Raw genomic sequence first — 9,955 nt, forward strand, 5'->3', positions numbered from 1 at the left:
AAAAAAAAAAAACAGGCAAAGTGTCCAAACTTGTGCTTAAAATATACTAAGTAATTTTCATAGTTTGAGAAAATACCTACTGTTGCAGGAATTCTTGTAAAAGTGCTGAGTCCTTTGCAAAAATAGAACACGTCCCATATCACAGCTCATGTGTGATTTATCTACACGGGTACTTGGGTTAGAGCAGGTAAAAACAGCGGGTAACACAAAATCGCTAGGCCTAACTTTCAAATAGACCCAATAAAGGCCAAGTATTAGACTCTTCTTTTCCAGTTTAGATGGTAGGCCTGCTCAACGTCCACATTGTCTGAAGAAGAAGGAAACAGGCCTGTAGGAACCTCCGATTTGAGATTAAATAGCAACTACAACACAGGCCAGGAAGAAACTTCATACAGGAAGAGGAAGCGGGGCTGCGCCGGTACCGAACACGCACAGACTCGTCACGTGCTAACACGCCACACCAATGATGTGTCAGAAGCTACCCGGTCATGTGATCTTCTCCACTCACATCTAAGTCCCAAGGGCTTAAGAAACCGAGCATGGCAAGGGAGGGGAGGGGAGGGGTTCAGTTGTCAGTTTCAGTCAAGGACCGGGAATGGAAAGGACTGGCAAAGAGGTTAGACAGGCTAGGTGACCTGGACGCAGCTCTGTAGACAGAGCGCAGAGCGAGGAGCCTCACCTCTGAGCTTTAGTGTGGGTTTGCTTTGGTTTGGTTTGGTTTTTTTGAAGACAGGATTTCTGTGTAGCCCGGCTGTCCTGGAACTCACTCTGTAGCCCTGGCTGTCCTCGAACTCAGAAATCCGCCTGCCTCCGCTTCACGGCTGCCCCGGCGTGTGTGAATCTTTTACAGTTAGTAACAAAGTAACAAGTGCATCAAAACACCCGTTCTCAACCTGTGGGTCTCAACCCCTTAGGGACTGACTGACTCTTCCACAGGGGTCACCCAAGACCATCAGAAAATACAGATGTTTACATCACTATCCACAGAGCTGACAAAACTAACAGTGAAACAATTCTATGGTTAGAGGTCACCACACAAGGAACTGTATTATAGGGTTGCAGCATCAGGAAGGTGGGGATGCTGTAAAGGGACAAAACCATACAAAGAAGGACCAGGTCCCTATGGTGCCTTTGTAAATGCTCATTTAGCAGGAAGTGATCAGAACCACTCTTTAGGCCTACCATGCCTTCTCACATAGCTAGCTGACTTAACGTTTCTAAGCCCTGCTTGCAATCCAGCTTTCCCTGGGCTGGGAACCCGGTGAAGCCCCGACCTTGCTGGAATAGGGCAGCTCTGAGCAATTATTGTGGAACACCAAGAAGAATGATCTAGAAATGACTAGAGGCCTTAACAGTGGGTAAAGCCACATAGCATACTCAAACACACTAATACACAAATGGAAGCAAAGTTAAAAAGTTTAACTAGAGGTTAAAACTTAAACAGGAGAAAAAAAAATAAAAAAACCAACCCACACCTTTTATTGAAAAACCCCAAGTGCATGAGACCACTCCAGTAGAGAAATAAAACCAAGACCTCCTTCAAACGGAAGCATTAAACCCAAAACGGCAGTCTTCAGTGAAATCTGCAGCTTAGGTGCTCAAAACAAAACACATTATGCAAGATCAATAATCCAATATTTATGAGCTGTTGTGTTCGACCTACTGGACATGATGCCTTTTGGTTAAACAGTAATGGGAGGCAAGACTCATGTGACTGACAGACCTAAGGGCTTTGCCTCCAGACTTACAGCCTCTGCAGAGTCTGTACTGAGGTCTCCCAGCGCCCTTCCCCAGAAGTTAAAAAAAAACAAAACAAAAAACCCATGAACTTCAGGGTTTGGAAGTCTGCGGATGAGGATCAGGTAGCTAGAAAGGCAGGTAGCAAACAGTTAAATACCCAGGGTAAGACAAAAATGCTCCAGAGTTCAAAGGTTTCTTGGAATTTGAGACATCTAGACTCAACCTTCGCCCCCCCACCACCAGCAAAGACCTAAAACAATGGGGTTGAGTAAATAAACTACAGGATAATTCCTTGCTCGGCCAAATAAAACAGTCAGAAACACCACTGGCTACATTTTGGGTGCTAAATTTTTAAAATTCTGAAAGACTAGTGTTTCTATATACGGTTATACAGAATGTATATTCTGGACCTACCAATGTTTTGCAAATAAAGACTAATGAAATACAAAACTTAACTTAAAAAAAAAAGTCCCCTGTATAGAAAGGCAGGGGGGATGAATGAACTGAGCCCCTGTAAAGACCCCGATCTTGAGCTTGTGGTGGTTTGTCCCTTACTTTGCTACTGTGGCATTTCCTGAGCACGCCAGCAGTGTAGGGATAAGGCAGTGGTGAAATGCTTTATGGGATTTGGGGGACGTCCACTTGAGGGAAGCAGATGAAGAGCTATCAGAGTCGGGGCGAGGCTACGCACTTGACCCTTCCCATGTACTTACTGAGCACCTATGCACACAGCATAAAACCCTCAGTGTGCGGCCGACGCCGACTCCACATCCCATCCCGGGGAGCTATGAGTCACTGTAGCGTCACAGGGTGTCTACTACCCAGTTATCAACAACAAATCCCCCATCTTCAGCAAGTCCATCGCACCACAAACCCTAATCCATTGAAACAGGAACTCTGAAACTGAAAAGGTGTCTTATGTTCCTCCTCTGTACCCCAAAGCCCCTGGCCTAAGAGACGAACAAAGGAGCGAGTCTCTAACACAGCAGACCACGGGACTAAGGGCGCTTAAAGGGCCAGCGAGGATGCATACTTTGAGCCTTCAAGAGGAAGTCAGGAATACATCTCTGTCTATGCAGAGAATGCAACATGGGCCGAAACATCCTGCGCTTAGAAACCAAAGTCCCTACAAAGGACCAGGATTGCTGATCCCCTCCGACCTCTGTGCAGCCAACCGGCCCCTTCTCTCTGCGCACGGCACACACCCTCCCGTGTCAAGTCTCCTCTCAGATCTACAGCTTTTCCTCTCCCCAGCTGCTTCAGATTTTTCTACCACAAAGCGTTCCTCGCACAGTCCTCTATAAATGGCAACGCCACCCACATAGCACCCCAGTCCTGCCCTCTGAACCTTGCCTGCTCCCCTATGGCACCTACAGCACTCCGGGGACATGGGGGAACCAACGGCTGTAGCAAACACTGTAACAGGGCACAGAGTTGTTGTCTAAGTAACTGACAACAGCATGCGATTGTTATCAATGTCTCCACTGGACCGTAAGAGCTGAGTTAGACCACTCTACTACCCTGCAGTGTGGGCCACAGCAGACAGCAGGTACTCCCTGAACAAATAAACGGTGACCAGAGAGGACTGGAGGAGCTGGGATCGCGTCGTATAGACCTTTGCCTCCACCAGAGCGGCCTGCTTTCATAGAAACTGGGCAATAACTCAAGAGATTCAAGGATTCTATGAAGGAGGGGGAAAAAAATAAAATCAGTGAAAGGCTGCTGTTTCATAGTTTTCAAATTTTGCAGAGACAGAATTTATTATGGACGGGGCATCTATGGGGAAATTGGGGTAGAATGGAGCTGCTGAGATCATTACAAAATCACTGTAATCCTTCAGCAATCAAACACAGGGCTGAAAAGCAGTTTGGAGGGAGGAGGAAGAGGCTGATGAGGAGCAATATTTAGACGACAAAGCTGGAGAGATGGCTCAGTGGTTAAGAGCACTGACTGCTCTTCCAGAGGCCCTGAGTTCAATTCCCAGCAACCACATGGTGGCTCACAACCATCTGTAAGGAGGTCTAATGCCCTCAGGAGTACAGCGTTATACTCATGGCAATTGGACTTCAACATCTGTGACTGTAGATCTGAGGGCTCCTGAGGAATAAGTGAGGATGTCTGGGTCTCAGTCTTGTAGCAGCACAGGAGACAAAGCATAAAAAACTAAAAAGACAGGCACCTCGGCTAAACCTCGGGGCAGAAGGGACCAGTGAAGAAGCTTCAGCCATGTTGAGGTGGACAGGCGGCCAGGCCTGAGCAACTGCTCAGTGGCGACACACGGACTCGCAGCTGGAGAGCAGGGCACAGATCTAGAACTCAGCAGTGTGGTTTGGGCTGGTTCTGCTCTGTTTTATTTAAACGGCAGTTGGATATGGAAAACTCAAAAGAGACAGCGCTGGGGACTGGAGAGATGGCTCAGTGGTTAAGAGCACTGACTGCTCTTCTGAAGGTCCAGAGATCAAATCCCAGCAACCACATGGTGGCTTACAACCATCTGTAATGGGATCTGACACCCTCTTCTGGGGTGTCTGAAGACAGCTACAGTGTTCTTACATAAAACAATAAATAAATCTTTAAAAAAAAAAGACAGCGCTGCCCACAGTCAGGAAAGCTAGCTATCAGGAGGGCAGCACAAAAGCGCTTCTACAGAGACCAGGTCTCAAAATGAGAAAAGGAAAATTACACTTCTATCATTTCAAAATGCTAAGTGAATGGCTGGATATCAGATATGTTCCTCCTTGTGAAAACCTAAATATCATCTCATATCAGCACAAAAACCATAGCTTTTCAGGTTAATAAATAGTGAATAAAAAAAAAAAACACAACGAAAGATGGTAGCAATAAATACCAAATATACTTAACCAAGAACATACATTAAAAAGCACTCAGGAGGCAGAGGCAGGTGGATTTCTGAGTTTAAGGTCAGCCTGGTCTACAAAGTGAGTTTCAAGACAGCCAGGGCTATACAGAGAAACCCTGTCTCAAAAAAAAATCAAAACAAAAAACAACAAACAAACAAACAAAAACAAAGCAATGCCACAATTTTATTCCTATAGTGATTTTTTTTTTTTTTTTTTACAAAATCTGAGGGTAATATCAAAGTGTACACAGTTAAACGTATTCAATCCATAAATGCCCCCACCTACAGCAAATGATCACAATAACAACTCAGTAACAGAGTACATGTTTGCTGTCTGGCTTTTTCTCAAGTTCTACTTGTACTGGCAATCCTAAGTAGAGGTTAGGTCGGACAGCGAGTGTGGGGTTGGTCATGGAACAGCATCAGTAGTCAACCTTCTGCACATTCTGCGGGTAGACACCCCGAAGCCCAGTCACCCCACTTACACTCTGGATTTCTCCAGGTAAAAGGCGCTTCTTGCAGGAAGTCCTGACCAATCTGAGGTCTGGGTTCTTGGGACTCCCCACCCCATATCACCAGGGCATCGCTTAGGCAAGGCCCTGTTCCGTGGTCTCTTTTGCTTGCCTCTAAGCTCTACTGCAAAAGTATTTTGCAAGCTACATGCACGTGATGCTTGTTACGAGCATCGCAAAGGTATGAACCAAAGGCCAAACAGGTGAGGTTACACAAGCAGGTCTGACATCATGAGTATTCAAATATAATTATTCAAATTTGTAATCTGACCACTTATGTGTAAAGTTCTAACATAGTTTAAAATTCCTAATTGATAATAATGTAGTATTCTAAAAACTTTTAAATGGATTTCACTACTAAACACTAAATGCTCAGGGGGCTGGAATGATGCCTCAGCAGTTACACTCTGCTTTTCAAAGTTCAATCCCCAGCACTCCATGTCATGAGTCCCACAATGGCCCATCACGCCAACTCAAGGGGGTCCCATATCTCTGGCCTCTAGGGGCACCTGCACAACGTGTATACATAGTTAAATTTAAGTATTTTTAAATTTTAAATGTTTATAATGAATAAATATAATCCAACCCAACATTTTGCCTACACTAGAACTACAGCACGCCCTCGAACTTGCCACTTAACTGAGGCTAGCCCTAGACTCCTGGTCGCCTGCCTCCACCTCCCTCATGCTGGCATCACACCTGGCTTCAGCTTTAGAACTGTAAGAAATCAGTCCACTGAGCTTTGAAAATAAACCATGGTGAAATCTCTTCAGTGCAAAGTCGAACAGAAACCCGAGCTGCACAGAAACCTGCAATTTTTTTCAAGCCTTTGTAAAAGCTGGAACCAAGATTTCGTAGTGATCTCTTTACTAAAAGCTAACTTCACAACATGAAAGGTAAGTAAATACTAAGCCACCCAGGAAACATCCTAGATGGTTATGCTATGGCCGTCACAGTGAGACCGTAGCTGGCAACTAAGACAAAAATGTGTTTTGAGGAATGTCTGCCCTAAACTCCCTGTTGTCCCAAACACTACTGAAGATAAGAACTGCGAAGTCAAAACTATTAAAAACATATGACCGCATAATATCCACACAATAAATGGCTAAAGTATTAGCCAACAAGAACAGGTGCTGACACAGGCATGGAGGCACTGCTGGCAGGTGTGCTAAATGGTATGGTGGTTTGATGAAAGCACATTGATACTCATTATAGGACCTTAAAGTCTCACCTCTGCATATTAAGTCAAGAAAACCAGACCTGCATACTGAAGGTTAAAACATCTGTACTCATAGCTAACCAAAATGTGTATCAATCATGAAGAGACAAAAAGTAGGACCATGCTAAGGAGTCCTAGTGCTTAGCAGCAAAAGGAAACTCAGTGCTTGCTGGAGCTGGTTGGTTCCAGCTAAACAAAGCCTAGGTGAGTTCTCAGGCCATTCCTATGTTGGTTTATGAAGCTTAATATAGGCCATGGTGACTGTAACCCTAGAACAACTGCCACAGTTGTTACATTTACCAGCCCATGGCTTTACCACTGCTCTATGGCACAGGCATTACACTAAATGCACGAAGGCACAAAAGACAACATTCTGCACCACGATGCATCTGGATGGTTGGTGTTCCACAGAGGGCATTAATGGTTGCCAAGGGCCTGAGGACTAAGCAAAGGGGCATGAAGGGCCTTCCTAGGGAAGTATGAATGGTCTCTGCTTGTCTGTAAGACAGACCACCCAACTGCACATACAGGTAAAACGTCGCCACGTGGAAATGATTCCTGAGTAAACCCAACCTGAAAAAAACTAAATCGGTCATTAACTTGTGAATGGTGTGTGGGCAAGAAAAGTATGCGCTGTGCAGAAGGGGCTGGAACTCAAGAGCAGATGCCAGACAAGCAGACGCTACACAACATTCGTGATGGAAAACACAAGGGTCTGTGCTATTGGAATCACAGAAAACAGTTAACACTAGAGGGTGGGTGGTTGGGGGGGGTGCATCGAGAAGAGCTTTGGGGTGTGGCTGCAGAGCTGTGTGCATACCTGGGTCACCCCAGCAAGCCCATCACTGAGCTCTCTGCACTGCAAGCTCCAAAATGCCAAGCCATTCTGTTTTTCACATCTAATTGATATCCTAAAACATCAGTTACTCGTCTTAAGATCAACTGTCATCACTGGCTCTAAACTTAAGACAATCTGGGTCCTAGACTTTCCCTAAAGTAGCCTGATTCCCCATCTGTACAATGGGATCAACATCTTCCCAGGGTCCGGATGAGAAGGCACGAATGAATACTTTACATGCATGCTACACTGGGATCCTCCCCATCTTCACGTGGTACACTGATGCGCTCTCCAGCACAGGCATCAGATAGAGGCAGGTGGAAAGTACACAAACTATTTTTTTTTTTTTTTAATTTGGAGCTGGTGTCACGTGTGTTCCTCAGACTTGCCTGCATCTACAAGGCTTAGCTGCTCACTCTCTTCTCAGCCTCCTCAGTACTGGGCCAACAGGTATGAGCCACCACACCCAGGTAGGATATTTATTCTTTTAACTATGATGCCCAGATGTTTACAATCTTTTATGGTTCCAGATCAAACTGGGTTGGGAGAGCCCCGACATAGGCAACATTCTGAGGATAATTTCTAGAAATTCCAGGGCCCCACCTGCACCTTGGTGATGTTTAGGATGCCAGATGTAAACGGGTAAGACGTGTGAAGTTCAGCATCCTCAGAGTACAGACTCTGATCCTGGAATATTACACTACTGTCTAACTTTCTTTCATGTTTTTCCAAGTTACTTCAGAGCCTTGTGTTCCTTAACTCATAGCACATTTGTAGAGAATTTTTGTTAGAAGCACATTTTTACATGAATGGGTTTCAACTAAGGAAAAGAGAAACTATTTAAAAACCTGTATTTCTAGTTGCTTGAGGCAGAAGTGCTCAAAGTTTTAGTTCTCAAACCTAATGAAATACAGATTTTTTTTTAAACATTAAATGCATATCAAGCTAATTCTTACACAGCACAGTCCCATGATGACAGTTTTATTTAAAGAGGAATTTACTTTTACCAGATCTATACACTAACAGACTATATATAGTCTTTTTCCTAGAATCTACACTGATACCACATCCCATTTTTCTATAAATAAGTAAATTTTTAATTGTTTTGTTATTTTTACTTGCTTTGCCCTGACAGTGAAAACTGATCTAGACCTGCCTGATTGAGGCCAGCCTGGAATCTGCTGTCTCGACGCAAGGGTTTTGTTTTTCTTTTTTGTTGGGTTTTCAGACACCATAATAACCACTTGGTACTGACCAACCCATAGCTATTAGTGAACAAAAATAGTTTTTCATATGCATAAGCACCATTTTCCCACAGAAAACACTTAGCCATCGGTGAGGTACTGAAAATCCACACATTCGGTAAACATCTGCTTGATCTGATTCTATCCTATTATTTCTACAAAGGAAGAACCCATCTGTCTCTCCGACTCAAAGAGTCAAAAATCAATGGAACGCAGCAGTTCGGATGCGACCACGGTCCAGAGGGCTCTGGTCGGAAAGGTCATCGCTGCCTTTTCAACCCCGCCATAACCGCGAATGTCGGTGATGCCGCCACATCCCCGATGCAGGACAGAAGCATCCCAGGTCCCTTCCACAGGGAAGGGTTTGCAGCTCTGGGCGTAGAGGGATGAGCCAGGAGAGGCCCGCGGCCCTGGAGACGGCGCCCGAGGGATGGAGGCCGCGCTCCGCTGCGCCCTGGCGCGCGCGGGTGGGGGCTGGGGGATCCGGGAATGGGCACCGGGAGGGTCCTCCCGAGGGGACGGGCATGACCCCCACCTCCCCCCGGGCGCCGCCGGGTTACGCCCCCGCCCTCCCGGAGCTGCGGTCGCCTTGCCCCCCGCCTCCCCATCCCCGAGGCCCCCGCACGCCCCTCCGCCGGTCGCCTGGGACCAGCCGCCGACGGCGCCCTCTCCAGGCCCGGAGGAGGACGCGGGTGGGGGAGCGGCTGGGCCGCGGCCTGTCCCCGCGCGGACAGCGCCTCCGCCCCGCAGGAACAAAGCGCCCCGCGGGCGAGCCGGCGAGCGGGCAGGCAGCACTCACCGCGGACGCGCGGGCCGGGGCGCGGGGCCCGGGAGCGCCCCCAGGCCGGGCCGGGGCCGAGCGCCCGCTGCAGTCCGCGAGCTGCGGGGCCGGGGCGGCAGCCGTGCTAGGCGGCCGGGGCAGCGACGCCGCCGCCGCTCCCTTCTCCCGCCCGGGTCCCTGCTCCGCCGCGTCTTCTCCCTCGCCGGGTCCCCGCCGCCGCCTCAGCCTCGGCGCTGCACGGGCTGCTCCTCTCCATCAAAGCCGGGCCGGGCCGCGGGGAACATCCCGGAAAGTGAGGGCTGGTGGCCGTCTCCCGCAGCTGCTGGTGGCCATCTTTAATCCTCCTCCTCCTCCCGCTCTCCCCACCTCCCGCGCCCGCTGACGGACGGCTCGGGATCCTCCTCCCGCTCCTCCCGCTCCTCCTACCAGGCCGGCCGCAGAAACTGCAGCCGCGCGGCCGGCCCCTCCCGCCTTTCCTTCCTCTTTCCTACTTCCTTCCCTCGCCGCGGCTCCTGCTTGCCCGCACCCTGGGCAGGAGCGCAGCCCGATCCGCGCCCCGCGCCCCCTGCCCTCGCCTCCGGGTTCCCGGGTCCTCGGGCGCAGCGCTCACCCCCTCCGCCGGCTTCTCGGGGGACCCTGCTGAGAAAGCACCGCTGAGCGCCCCTGAACCCTACTCCCATTGCTGGATGCTGTCACCAGCGATGAAAACACGCGAGCCTGCGTTCATTTTACTCCAGCTGGAGTACAAAAGAACTGCCCAC

General features: G+C 48.4%; 1 protein-coding gene across 1 annotated transcript in view; it reads right to left on the reverse strand.

Annotated features, from left to right (window-relative positions):
* The window catches only part of Wdfy3 (WD repeat and FYVE domain containing 3), a 227,846-nt gene extending 218,303 nt beyond the window's left edge, over positions 1–9,543 (reverse strand). Inside the window, exon 1 of the mRNA XM_029545025.1 lies at positions 9,213–9,543. The gene's annotated coding sequence lies outside the window, so the exon portion shown is untranslated. The remainder of the gene's footprint in view (positions 1–9,212) is intronic.
* Between the last annotated feature and the right edge of the window lie 412 nt (positions 9,544–9,955).

This window comes from Mus pahari, chromosome 13 (genome assembly GCF_900095145.1).
Source record: "Mus pahari chromosome 13, PAHARI_EIJ_v1.1, whole genome shotgun sequence".
NCBI classification, from domain to species: Eukaryota; Metazoa; Chordata; class Mammalia; order Rodentia; family Muridae; genus Mus; species Mus pahari.